Source organism: Triticum dicoccoides, chromosome 7A, assembly GCF_002162155.2.
Source record: "Triticum dicoccoides isolate Atlit2015 ecotype Zavitan chromosome 7A, WEW_v2.0, whole genome shotgun sequence".
Taxonomy (NCBI): Eukaryota; Viridiplantae; Streptophyta; class Magnoliopsida; order Poales; family Poaceae; genus Triticum; species Triticum dicoccoides.
The window spans coordinates 63836533-63849064 of NC_041392.1; the positions used below are offsets into that span (position 1 = coordinate 63836533).

The following is a 12532-nucleotide window of genomic DNA, read 5'->3' on the forward strand; positions in this document are numbered from 1 at the left end:
AGCAACCCACCTCGAAGCCTTTGAGAGAGAATTCCTTGCGAGGATAAAGCCCTAACCACCCAGAGCCAAAGAGTGTTAGGCATCACTTAAGTCTTCCTATCTGTGTGATCTGAAGACTTATTACACTTGAGGACTGTGAATCCTCCAGCCGGTTAGGCGTCCCGTTCTGAGCATCCAAGAGTCATTGTGGATCGCCGGTGAACGAAGTCTGTGAAGGTTTGGGAGTCTACCTTGAAGATTGACTAGAGTGATTGGGCAAGGTCTGTGTGACCTTAGCTCAAGGGGAATACGGTGAGGACTGGGTGTCCTGAGCTGCGTGTTCAGGACTGGGTGTCCGGGACTGTGTGTCCTCAGGTTCAAATACCTAGCCGCCCTAACCAGACGTATAGTTGTCACAGCAGCTGGAACTGGTCTAAAAAATCGTTGTCTTCAACGAGTCACTGGTTTCATCCTTCCCTTCCCTTTACTTACTGATGGTCCTTGTGAAGTCATTGTATGATTGCATTATCTTTTGTCTTCACTGAGTGACTGCTTGTTCTGATTGGCTTCATAATATCTTCCTACCTGATCCATACTACCTAGCTGCTATAGGTCATTGTGCTTTCACTGCATTAAATACTTGACTATGGTTTGCCTAGTGTAGTCTACCTTCTGCTGCATGGTAATAGGTTTATTTCTATCGTTTGTCTTCGAAACTTCTACGTTTTGAAGACTTCCATAAAAATCGCCTATTCACCCCCCCCCTCTAGTCGATATAACGCACTTTCACCATCCTTTTGGCAGAACTGCGCGTCCTCCTTCTGGTGGAGAAGTCTAGAACTGGCTCCACAAGTGTGACAGAACGCCTGGTGCAGGGTCGTTTGCCCAATGTAGTTGGAGTGGCCGAAGTAAATTGAAATTCCTCTTGAGAAACCTGTGAAGGAGTGGGTGGAACCTGGGAACTAGAGCAAGACAGATGATCAGATGGCAACTCTTCAATGACCACCGAAGAGTTGATTCCACAACCATGGACACATTGCTCGTCAGACCATAGCAGATACTTCTGATGCAGATCAATAGAGCCAAATTTAACTTCCAGCATCATCGCAGAAAACCCAGATAGAGGAGTTGGTATATCTCTGATGACAAACTCAGGCAGTAAAGACTTGAACGACCTCTCCCAGATCATTGCCGGTGGTAGAACTGGCCCATAAAAGACCCGAACCATGCCAAGATGAATGGGGTCCAAATGCACTACAGGTGGAGCTTGCAGAGGCTGCTGAACTTCAAGCATGTCCTCATCGTCAGAAGAATCCACAGATGGGTTCAAAATCATGGAATTCTGGTCCTGGGCTGGCTGAATCTCTTCCTGCTGCTGCTGAATAGGCTGAACCTGTTCTTCCCATGGGCACCATCCCTCATTGTGCTGCACATTATCAGCCCACCCAGGCACATCATTCTGACCTTGATCTGGGCCCGGAGGAACTGCATTCCAGTCGAGAGGTGGGTATGGAGGCATTGCCCAAAATGGTTGCGGCACCTCGGCTCCGGGCATCGGGTGGGGGTTCCCATTCAGAGGCATAGGATCTTCATCCGCTGGGATCATGGCACCAGCAAATTCTCCAAATAAAATATAACAGCCAGCAGACCATGATACCATAACATCGCCCCAATTGGCAAATTCCCTAAAGGCCACCGAGCGAGGGACGAGCGCATTATCAGGGAATGAGGCACGAACCAAAGATCTAACCTTACGTCTGTCAGTGTTGTTCCAGTAATGAAACTGCCCAAAGGTGCCAACCATATCAGCAATGCATTGAGTGTTTCTATAATCTAGTGGGATGCCGATGAACATCAGCCACCCCGTCCGTTGGTCATAAATAGCACGGAAACCCTCACCCTGATTATGTGGGATAAAACGGATAAAGAACTCATTGCCTTCTTCATCAACTCCTAAAGGAAACGGTGGCTGCAGAGTAAAAGAACCCCTGACAACTGGATCTTCCATCTCGAATAGACCGACCCCTTGAAACCAAGTTTGAGCAGAAATAACCGGAACATGCATCACCTGAATTAGGAAGTCAAGAACTTGCTGACGACGGACACCAACCAGCTCAGGAGGTAGGATCGGCTCCACAATAGCCACCATGAACTGCTCATGCACCCGGGGTGGAGGAACGGCCGGTTTGTAGAAGGTGCGGGGCAGACGATCCGCACCGCCATCTTTAATATCAAAGCCCGTAGGGATGAAGCGATGCGGGTCAATCACGTACACCACCATTGGAGGTTGCGGAGTAGGAGCTGGACCCGAGCTGGTGGAAGCTTGGGTATGCGAGGCAGGGTGGATAGACGGCGATGGTGGCGGCGGAGAAGCAGAGGATGGGGTTTTCTCCGGAGTCATTTGGCCTCGGTAGACTGGAGAGATAGGGGAGGAAAGGAAGTCATCTTTTCTGTCTCGCTTCCCAAAACCCGGCGATGGGACTTTGGGCACCCAGATGGACAAGTCAGGCGGCTGGCCAGTGTAGTTTTTTTAACGTGTCCCGAACAAAAACAATTGCGGCAGCGGACCTGATTTGTGCATGTCTCTGACGTGTGGCGCATACCCAAATAGTTCTGACAATCCCAGTAACTTGCAGCCATATCTTCAATGATATCGTCAAAGCTTTGCAAATCCATGATAATATCCTGAGGGGAAGAAGCTCTTGAGGCCATGGGCGATGGGCTGCTACTTTCGTCATCAGACAGGCAGATGGGCTGGACCCTCGAGCCCAGCAGAGGTGGCGAGTCCAAACGTTCCAAGGCAAAAACTAATCGACCACCCGAAGATCCAGGGTTTAAACAGCAGCAGATAAACCCTCCGGGGAAGGCGGGACTGTTCCAAACTGTATGGCCACCCTTGCCGGCGGCGAGGTCATCACCAGAGAAGACACATCTGCATCCTCATGGGACGAAACATGATAACCAACTGCTCGGACTGTGGTCACCTCATCGGCGGACGGGCCATAGCTATATCCCTTACATGCCGGGTATTGCATGAACGTGGCGAACATAGCATGCTTTTTAGGAATAGATTTGGTCGCGCGAGCACGAAGGGAGGATTTGGCCGGAGCATGTTTCATGGCCTCTAAACCAAGCCGAGCTCTTCTCTTAGAAGGACTAACTAAAACCCATTCCTCTTGGCATTCAGATTGCCAAAGGCTGAATTCTTTCTTCCAATCTAGGCCGCCATGACCCCAAAGATGGAAGAAACACTTGAACTGATCACAAACAAAACTCCTCTAGTGCATAATGATAAAACCCACTTCCTTGCAAGAGACTTTGAATGAAAAAACTCCATGATGGAGGAAAGATACCTTGAGATGTGAACAATATCCTCCGATGGCTGCCTCAAGAGCGAATCCCACATTCTCCTCATCCAGCCGGAATGTGTGCCGTGCAAAAGAGACCACCATGATGAAATGGCCCGTGTCCGACGTGGGATGCGCCGATATGTTGAAGCTACGTTGGATCTCAGACGCGAACTTCATCCCCGGGGAGAAATCCAATCCCAGGGAGATTGCAACATGGACCACCATGAAGATGACAACCAGAAGAGAGAGGAGGAGACGCCAGGGATGATGAGCCGATCAGATGGCGAAACCCACGGAGAGGTGTGGAGATCGTCGGCGGTGGTGTGTGGCTAGGGTTAGGGAGGCGGTGGAGAGGTGGGAGCCATCGTACTAATGAGTTAGTTAAATTAGTACTATGTCATGTCAAATCCAATGAAATACGTATAAGATATCAGTGAAGAACAAAAACAAAAAAAGAAACTTATATCCCATTTGCTAATTTTTTTGGAATTTTCAACCCCTTTTGATATTACTTTTAACAGACATTGACCATACTCTTAAGCCAGGCCAGAATGCATCCCTCCTCGTCTTGAAATATTTGCAGCCCAGTAATTCGGAGAAAACAAATAGGCCTAGCTTGGGTATTCTTCAAAAAGAAATACTGGGTTACCTATTTTCCCAAAGAACCGGTGCATGAGCATTTATTTATTTATTTATTTATGTTTAGGGGACCATGAGCATGTACCCTAGCCGGATTCATGTGAGATCCTCCCTTCCAGTTAATTATGGGCTTCCCTATTGGGCCTTCATCAGTGGGCTGCATGTTATCAGCAAGTGGAAAATGTGTTCCGAGTTTAAAAAAATGTGTCCCATACAATAAATAGTATGCGCTACATACGGTACGGGGCACTAAAGGATCAAACCGTGCAACGATTTCCAAAAAATTGTGTTTGTCGTTCTAACAACACATTTATTCAACCAATAGACGAAATATACTACTGACTGTACATTCAAAACAGCAACAGCAGCAACCAGGGCTGGGGGTGCAACAGAAGCAGTAAGCAGGCCAGAAGAGTGAAGACGCAGCTCTCTCTTCCAAACCAAACATCAGCCATCATTACAAAAGGGCTACCAAAAAAGAACAAGTGTATGCATCAAACTAAATAAAGATCCTACTACACCAAGTGTACGCATCTAACTAACTGGCTCAGTTAGACGTTACTATTTATTAAGCTGTGGAGATTGGCTAATGGCTTGAACCAGATAGGTGCCTGACGGGGGAAACTCCAGCCAGTAGGTCGAAGTCTGATACTTGCAACCCTCTCTCCTACTTTGGGCTGTAGAGCGTGGCGGCACATATCAGGGTATGGTGCATGCAGAGACGCATGGTACGTTGTGTACACACAGTTTTGCCTGATGAACAAAACCGCGCTGCCATCATGATCCTTGCCATTGGTTATCTCCTGGTTAATCGGATAATTCAGTCCAACAAACAGAGAGCGTGTACCAAGGCTACTTACCAGCCTCCAGTCAAAAATTCCTAAAGGCCCAGAGAAGCTGGGATCCTGCTCAAAGACCTTGTAGTGACTGTGATTGTATTCCGCGAAACAACACGTCCGGTACGTGCGAAGGATCATCAATCTTTCACAGTCATATGATCGAGCCAGGAACCACCTGCAACTGCCATGCCGCTTTTCTTTGAAAGGTTCTGGGGTTAGGAAGGGTAGGGACACCAGGCGGCCTACAACATCATATCAAGTTGGAGTCAAATAAAAAAGGGCTCTTGGTTTAGTCAATCTTAAGAACAGCATGTTATGAGCATGAATATTTTTTCAGCAAATGTTGACAGTAATATAAGAAAGCCATCATGATATCATAGGAAAGTAACATACTGCTGTAACAGCCGTTTGTAGCGATGACTGGAGTAGGCCAGCAATACGTCCAGCCATAGAAGGAGTCGACAGCATAAATGAAGCCCTTGTGTTCAATGGCATCAGAGAACCATGGAAGACGTATGATACTGCGATGGATGTGCAGATTTATCCACTTACCGCAGTGACCTGTCAGATAGGCGAGACCGCGGTTGAAGAACGCAATTAGCCTGAAGTCTTTATAATTCGCAGATCTTGTGGGCACTTGGCAGATTACAACCTTGAGCAAATCAAACTTGGTATCATGTTGGCTACTGTAAGATTTTGAGTATTCTGGGCCGCGGTGCCAAAGCAGTGCAGTGTTAATCGAAGGAAGGGGATCAATCGCCGGGTGTAGACCTCCACGAGCATCCAGCTACCACGACCATCAATGAGCACCATCCAAGACGTGTTCATGCCGACCCAGTACATACCGTTAATGTAGTTGAGGCTGACGGGGATCGGATCACAGTCAAGGGGGTTGATGCTCGCCACCCTATGATCATTATGCTGCATGACACGTCGTTTCTGAAGATCAGGCGGCATCAGCAAGCAAGGAGCTGTCTTAAAAAGCTCCGGCCTGAGGGCTTTGAGCAAATGGTACAGCCCCGACGAGCACACGGCGAGCGGCATGGTACTGAGATTGTCCACACGCGAAACAATGAGCTTGATTACCTCTGTGGGGAGTGAATTCCAGCCACTCTTTCGGCCGACACTGCTCGGTTCTGCCATTGTTAGTAATTGGGTTTGCGACGAGGGGGGGAGGCGCCTTAGCGGGGATGGAAGATTGGACGAGATTATGTGCGGACAAAGATGGAGAAGCGAATATGTGCTACGGGAAGTGGACAGGTGATGATGACTACAACACGCCGCTTGACTTACGAGACACATACCAGCAGCGTAGGGTCATGTCGATGCCAGACAACTTGCTTGAGTGATCACAGTACTGGTACTCCCTACAATGCTATGCCCTAACTTGCTTGAGTAGAGTAGTAGAGTAGGACTATGCTCTACTACTAGCACCAGAGGAGTAGTATATTCTAATCTAAAATAGTTACAAACATCAATGCCCAAGCGTGGAACGACTACGAACCATGCTCAAAGACCCTGTCTACATGGTGTTTGGTCATGGGCGACAGCCTCAACGCCAATGGTGCAGCTCCCGTTGGACCGTATGTGTTTCTGTCCTTCCTGTTCGAAATCGTGGTAAAATTCATGTTTCTACTCTGTATCCTACTACTATGCTAGTCCACATGATTAGTTGCGAATGACGAATTCTTCCCCGACCTCGGCAACCTCATCCTCGACGACATGGGCGACAACGTCAATGCCGGCAACCAGTGAGATACAGGGTGTAGGAAGCGGTTTGGGAATTTGCATGCCTTTCCAACCAGTAAGATACTCGTACAAAGTACGACAGAGAAATAACCACAGAGAAGGAAGCTAAAAGTAAACAATCAAACGAGCATTTTTGCATTTGTTTAGCGTTGAATCGTTTCACAAGCTTGACTAGTGCTGTTTTTCTACTTTTACAAAAACCGCATCGTAATGTTAGTACTCCCTCCGTCTAGGTGTATAAGTCTTCCCTCCTTCTTGGTCACGGTGCACAACCGAAGATGACTTATTGACCTAGACAGAGGGAGTAGAAAAGTCTGCAAGCATATATCGAGAGAGACGTGTAGTGCGATAGTGGAAAAAATTTACTCGTATATGAGACCAGGTCTCACGGTTAGCAGGTGAGACCCGTCCTGATGGATGGCACGTGGCTTTTAATTGGGGGTGGGGGATGCTTTGTGATTTGTGAATGCCACGTGTCATCCATCAGGATGGGTCTCCCGTGAGACCTGGTGTCATAAAATTCTTTTCCTGCGATAGTATATAGTAAAGTTTGTGCTATATTCACATACTTGCAAAATGCGTACGAATACACAAGGTTTCCAAACTTTCCATTTTAGATACTTAATTAAGGACGCTAAAAATCCCTGAACGTTCAGGATTTATCATTTGCGCCCCAAAACTAATGGGATCGCCTTACGAAACAAAAATTATACTCCTCCTAACACTACAAGAAATATGTCAACTTATGACCACCACTATTGGTCACTGAAAGGTCACAAATCCATTTATGACCTTTTTGTGACCAAACACATAAGGTCAAAAGCTGGGCGTCGTAAACTGACTATAGCGACCTTTCTTCTGAAATGGTCGCAAACGTTTATGACCAAAATAAGTCCACTGTGGCGTTTTTGTCACTAGCAACCTCCCCAGGCCACGTAGGCATCCAGCGTGGCAAGCTCATGTGGCACAAGATTCAGCCCGGTCGAATTTGATTTTCTACATGGGCCTAGCCCAACAATTCGGCCTTTCTATATTTTTTTTCCTGTTAATTTTTGGTTGACTTCATGGGCCGAGCCCAACATTGCAGCCTTTTTATTTTTGGGCCATGGCCTTTTTGTCTTAGGAGTCCCATTTTTTGTTTTTTATAAAATGGGTCCCCGTTTTGAGGTTCTGGTAATTGGGTCCTAGCTGTCAGGGTCATATTCTTCTTTTTTCAATTTAACATAAATAAATACCAAGTATGTCTGAGTCACCGGACAAAACAATTCTACAAGTAACACTTCAAATATTATCAGCCAGATTCAATACAAAGCTCCTGCTGTACAAAATAAGCTCTAACATACACTTTGCAAGCTCTTCAAGTGTAATAACAGTATGCCAGTCACAACTACAAGCTCCACAAGTTCAATAATGAGATACAATATTTTACAAGCTCTACAAGTGTTATGTTCTTCAGCATGGAGCTCATTCGACAGCTTTACTGGACGACCTGTTACATGAATCAACAAAAAAGAATCAAAAAAACTAAAGCCAATATATTATGAGCAGACCTTTCAAAAAAGGGCAGTTATTAAGAATCCCAACACAAATTCAGCTACTACCATGCTTTTTATTCTCCAGCAAGTTAAAATGAGATACTCATTCATACAAGAAAACAGAGACACAATATGAAAAATCATTGCACAAGTGCAGGCCATGCAAAATACTTCACTGCCACACATTGCACCTAAACTTCACAGAAGATATAATTATAAAATTCAGCTTGCTTCTACTGGCATTGGAAAACTGCTGCGGGTTTGTTTTGATCAGAGAAGATAGAACTGATAACATTAGTTTGCTGCAACTCTGTCGTAGATTTGTTTTAATCGCGGAAGATAGAATTGTTAAAATTCAATTAGCTCTACTGTCATTCAATAACTGCAACTGCAGCGAGACAAGTTCTCTTACCCAGAGAGCCGACGTGCATGGACTTGCGCATCAGATGACAGAGTCATCGGACTATCATCAATACCAAATTCCCAAACTCAATATAAAAGAAGAGAAGTAACAGCCAACGAAAAAAGTATATGAAGACAAGGAGTGAGCATAAACCACAATTTTATTTACTTTTACTTGTTAGTTGAGGGGTGATGCACAAGGAGTCACAAGTATCTGAAAAACTGACACACGTGAGCTAGGAAGCAAGCATTGGATCAAAATTGGAAAACGTACGTGACTACATACAACATCTGATTATATAAGCAACTGTACAACGCAGCTATGTGCTAATTGCAGGCCCCGTTTGGATGCAAAGTATTTTCAAAGCATTACTAGAATACCATAGATTTTGAAAAACTGTAGTTTTTAATACTTTGAGGCATTTGGCTATACCAAAAACTAAGGTTTCATAAACAGTGGTATTGTTGTTACTGTGGTTCTCTTGGAGTATTAAAAAAAGTGGTCTAGACCTCTTTTTCTCAAACTGAGGAAAAGCCGCTCGTGTCATTGCTGGTTGACTACCGTGCATCTTGGTTCACAAGCATAACTAACCACATGTCAGTATGCTTTCAATGGCATGCACCACACTAATTAAAATAAGATACTGATTCCTATTCTTTGTAATTAGCTACTGCCGATCACGTCTGCAACTTCGTAGCTCAGCTGTCAGAAGACCATACAGCGTTGCATGCAGCCGGCCGGCACACACTGATTCGTGTAGCTCCGTAGGTTTAGTATAAGTTAGATTAAGTTGTGTGACTATCGATCAAAACTACAGTAAAACAACATGAGCCAAACGCATCGGTAGTTTTTCTAAAATTGAGAAAAATGTATTTTCTTTAAAACTGTAGTATTCATTGCCCACGCATTGCAATACTGAAGCTTTGAGATACTATGGTATTTTAAATACAGCGCTGCCAAACTAGATTCAGCCGATGACTACACAGCAGCAACTACTTCAGACATTGGCTGGAGAAATGCTTATCTTTTTTATTCTTCAACGACATAAAAAGAAATGACAACACAGCACCAACAACAGTAGACTCTCACCCAACTAATATACTAGAACTAGATCAACCAAGCATCAGTTTTAAAAATCTCGGTTTAAGATACTTCAACGGCATAAAATCTCAGTAGCATCTCCTTGTAACATCATATGCTCAGCTGACAAACGAGTCACATGCAACTCCTCTACATTATATCACACCAACACACAGAGCTGCATTCTAGATGAGGAACAAAAAAACGTTGATGGCATGCTAGGCATCAGTTTTAAAAAGCTCAATTTTAGATCATCAAAGACCGGAAAGGCCTCAGCGGTCTAAATGTTTCACATCCTCTGCCCAGCACAACATCATCATCGTCACGGAAATTCCCTAAACAGTCAGCTATCCACAAAAACATAGTGACCCACATCACCAACGAGCTACTGTGAGCATGCAAGGACCATATACTATGCAGAGCTACTAAGCAAATGGGATTGGTAAGGAAGGGCAAAGAGAGGGAGGTGGCTACCTACTCCACAGGGGAACTTCCTGGTGGTGATGTTGAGCAGCATCCTGACGGGTCCATTGACCTTGAGCTGCTTCTCCTTGGCGCCCTTCACCAGATCCGAGGTCACTGTTCAACATACGCACGCACAAACGCATCAGAACGGAGATGCACAAGTCCAGCCAAATTACAAAAGAAAAAATAACATCTATTGCGGTGGCGAGGCAGTAAATGAGGCAGGCAGAGCAGAGCATAGGACCTTCTATGGCACGCCATCATGGTCAGACTGGACGATGCCCTCCTCGTCGAGCTCGGGGTTAGACTCGACTATGTCCTCGTCGAGCTCGTTGGGCTCGGGGGTGGGGTCGCGCATGTCCTGGTCGTCCTCCTTGTCCTCCTCTTCATCGTCAATGCCGTCCTCCTTGTCCTCCTCTTCATCGTCGATGTCGTCCATGGAGGTCGCCTGCGCTTCCAAATCCAACACAGTAAAATTAACCAAAAAACACATGGTCCTAAATAGTATAAAATTAACCTAAAACGAACTAATACACATAATTAGTTCAGGAAAATGGATACAAGCGGACAAATCATCCTAACTAACCAGAAACAAAACATTATTTAGTCGCTAGGCGCTAAAGCGATAGATCTTAAACACTAACTGCCTTAATAAAAAAGAGTAATAGTAACAACCAGCAGGAACTAACGAACAGCTAGCACACCAACCATGCATCAACTGGAAACCAAATATGCATGCAATATGTATCATGATATGATGTACTTTGTAAGTTACTTGGACTTCCAGAACAGGAATCAAACATGAGAAATGTAACAACTGTTACAACAGAAATATTAGAACTAACTCCGTTGCCAGTGAATCCCTGATCTTCACTGCAGTGGCAAGATAAAACCACACAGAGTAATAAGCCTACACAGATTACATGATCTAGTGTACTAAGCTAAATCTACAAGGAGGGCATTTACAAGAACCAAATCATCACCAAAAACAGCACCAAACAGATCATGGTCCTTGATCTGTCTACAGAGGGGTCACCTTCTTGTCCTTGATCTCGCTGGACTGGATCCAGGTCTTGATCTGGTCCCAGTAGTGCTGCAACTTCTTGATCTCCTTCTTGTGGTCCGCCTCAAACTTCTCCTTCTGGTTCGCATTCTCGGTGTCGTAGACCTGCCCCAAAATCAGGCAAAATCATGAGAATCTAGCGTGGGGGTTGGGGAGAGGAAAGAAGGAGGCGCTTGCGTGCGTGCCTTGTTCCAGATGTTGTCGAAGACGACGACGCCCTCCTGGACCTTCTTGAGGACGCGGTCGATCTCGCCCTGCGGCTTCCAACTGGCGCCCATGGCATCCGGCGGTTGATCTCACGGCGTCAAACCTCCTCCTCCAGCTCGCTGCCAGCGCAGGCGAGCCTCACCCTCCAGCCCGTGTCGTCGGCCCTGCTACGGCGGATGCTCACTACCTCCATCCCGAATCAGACCAGCCCGAGGAGGTCGAACCGCCGCGTGAACTCCTCGAGGAACTTGGTGCGGGTCGGCGGAGGAGCCCAGCTGGGTTGCGATCTGCGGCTTCGAGGAGCCCAGGTACACGCCGGCCGCGGCCTCCGCCACTTCCATCTCTCACCTTCTTCTCTCTTCTCCAGCGAGGTCACCGATGGGCTGTGCGGGTGCGGGATCGGTCCGGCGTGTGGTCCGGGCGAGAGAGTGGATGGGGCGACGCGGATCTAGGTAGCGGGGAATAGGAGCCACTTGAGGGCGGGGAGGCATGGGTACTCAGGCTCCTCGTCGTCGATGCAGGGGTGGAGGCTGGCCATGGTGTGGGGGCGGGGGCGGTGGCAGCGGCGTGGTGGGAGACAGAGGTGAGGCGGAGAGGGAAGGACGATGGAGGCGAGAGTGTGCGTAGATCTGGGCAGCGCGAGGGGAAGGACGATGGCAGCGGCGATGGGGATAAGGGAGCGGCAGCGGCGATTGGGAGAAGGGGGCTAGGGTTTCGTGTGTGGACGAGGATGAGAGGGATTCGGGAGGGGGTGACAGCAACGAGGGGGGTGTGGGCTGCCGTTGGATCCAGGCGCATCGGACGGGGCTTAATCCATGATCCGCGTGAGATGATTTTAGACCAATCAGAACGTAGTATCTCCTTTGATGATGTTAAGACTATTTAAATTGGTCATAATTGATTAAAAATAAGATTTTGAATCATCTCTGCTATTTGACGACCTAAGAAATTTGTAAAAATAAATAGAAATAAAAAACCTTCGCATTCTGTCACCAAGTGTAACCTACTTTTCAGCAAAAATAAAAAACTTTGAATAATGTAAATATCATTAAAAAAGTGTTCTAAGATATGAGTTTTTTGTAAGAGAATCATTTTTCGAGAGTCCAAAATGATATTTTTATAAAGAACCTAGCAAATATTTGTTGCAAATTTGGAGCACATCAATTTTATTACTCACAATCATAGCACATGTGGGCAGCGAGCGGCTTGAGTGTGCGCGGGCG

The 12532-nt window shown here is 46.4% G+C and overlaps 2 pseudogenes; both read right to left on the minus strand.

The window, feature by feature from the left end:
* Positions 1 to 9611: 9611 nt before the first annotated feature.
* Positions 9612 to 9695, minus strand: LOC119334820 (annotated as a pseudogene).
* A 98-nt stretch (positions 9696 to 9793) lies between these two features.
* LOC119334819 lies at positions 9794 to 9878 on the minus strand (annotated as a pseudogene).
* Positions 9879 to 12532: the final 2654 nt, after the last annotated feature.